We start from the raw sequence: 1,751 nt of genomic DNA on the forward strand, positions 1-1,751 counted from the left end.
TAAGGAATTTTCAACTGATTTCCATAATTTATGGGAATTTCAAAGAATTAATCCAATTTTAAAAGGGTTATTTAAAAAAAATGTAAATACTTTAGAAATCTTAAAAAAAAATAAGTTGTAGGTGTTTCAAAAGATTTTAAAGGATTTCAAAAATTTTAGAGAATTTTAAAAGATTGCAAGGAATTTTGAATTGATTACAGTAGGTTAGAATGATATTTTGAAGGATTTGATGTATATTTTAGGATATTTTAATAGATTTCAAGTAATTTTCAAATTATTTTAATAATTTTGTGTGGGCTTTTTAAGGATTTGAAATATTTCAGGATATGCTTTGAATTTCAAGATATTTTCAAGAGCTTTAACAAATTTAAAAGATTTCAAAAGATTTCTCAGTATTTTAAATATTTGAGCATATTTTTAAAAATGTCAAGGAATTTTCAACTGATTTTCATAATTTAAGGGAATTTCAAAGAATGAAACCAATTTTAAAAGGGTTATTTAAAAAATTTTTTAATACTTTAGAAATCTTTATAAAAAGTTCTAGGTATTTGAAAAGATTTTTAAGGATTTGAAATATTTGAGAGAATTTTAAAAGATTCCAAGGAATTTCCAATTGATCATAGTAATTTAGAATGGTATTTTAAAGGATTTGATGTATATTTTAGGATATTTTAATAGATTTGAAGTAATTTTCAAATTATTTTAATAATTTAGTATGAAATTTTTAAGGATTTGAAATATTTTAGGGCATTTATTGAATTTTGAGATATTTTCAAGAGCTTTAAAATTTTTTTAAGATTTTAAAAGGTTTTTAAGGTTTTTAAATATTTGAGGATGTTTTGAAAGATCTCAAGGAATTTTCAACTTATTTTTATAATTTAAAGGAATTTCAAAGAATTTTAACAACTTTAGCAGGGTTATTTAAAAAAATTCCAAAGTGCTTTAGAAATCTTTAAAAGATGCCAAGGTCTTCCAAAATATTTTGAAGGTTTCGAAATATTTGAGAGTGTTTTAAAACGTTCCAAGGAATTTTCAGTTTTTGACAGTAATTTAGTATGAGATTTTAAAGGATTTGATATATATTAGGATATTTTAATAGATTCTAAGGCATTTTCAATTGATTTCATTAATTCAGTATGATATTTTAAAGGATTTGAAAGCTTTTAAGGTATTTTTAAACTTGTAAGGAATTTTCAAGAGCATTCAAAAATTTTAAGCGGTTTTAAAGGATTCAAAAATTTTCAGGATATTTTAAAACATTCCAACGAATTTCCAATTAATTTCAACAATTACGAGCGATTTCAAAGAATTTTAACGTTTTTTAAAGATTTTTTTTGTTTAATGATTCATCAATTAGTTGGAGAAATCTGTTTTCTGAAAATGTAACTATTTTGTAGAAAATTTATTTTCTTTTTGGTTGAAAATTAATTTTTTTAACCACAAATTTAACTATTCTATGTTGAAATGAAAAGTGATCTTTTTTAGTTAAAATTTTTTGTATTTTATTGAATACTCTTCTTTCTTGGTAGAAAATTAATCTTTGTTGTCGAAAATTTAACTATGATTAAACATTAATTTTTTGTTCAGAAAATTAGTCTTCATCGAAAATAAATTTCTTTTGCGCAAAGTTCATGTATTTTATTAGAAATGCCTTTTTTTAGTATGCAATTTAGCTTTTTGGATGAAAATGTAATTTTTTATTTAAAATGTTACTATTATGTTGAAAACAATTTAAAAAATTTTTTTGTTCA

At 21.4% G+C, this 1,751-nt stretch overlaps 1 protein-coding gene across 10 annotated transcripts in view; it reads left to right on the forward strand.

Annotated features, from left to right (window-relative positions):
* Window positions 1–1,751, forward strand: part of LOC117167986 (rRNA N6-adenosine-methyltransferase ZCCHC4) — a 223,859-nt gene that overhangs the window by 27,791 nt on the left and 194,317 nt on the right. The gene's annotated exons all lie outside the window — the stretch shown is intronic.

Source organism: Belonocnema kinseyi, chromosome 2 (genome assembly GCF_010883055.1).
Source record: "Belonocnema kinseyi isolate 2016_QV_RU_SX_M_011 chromosome 2, B_treatae_v1, whole genome shotgun sequence".
Classification (NCBI taxonomy): Eukaryota; Metazoa; Arthropoda; class Insecta; order Hymenoptera; family Cynipidae; genus Belonocnema; species Belonocnema kinseyi.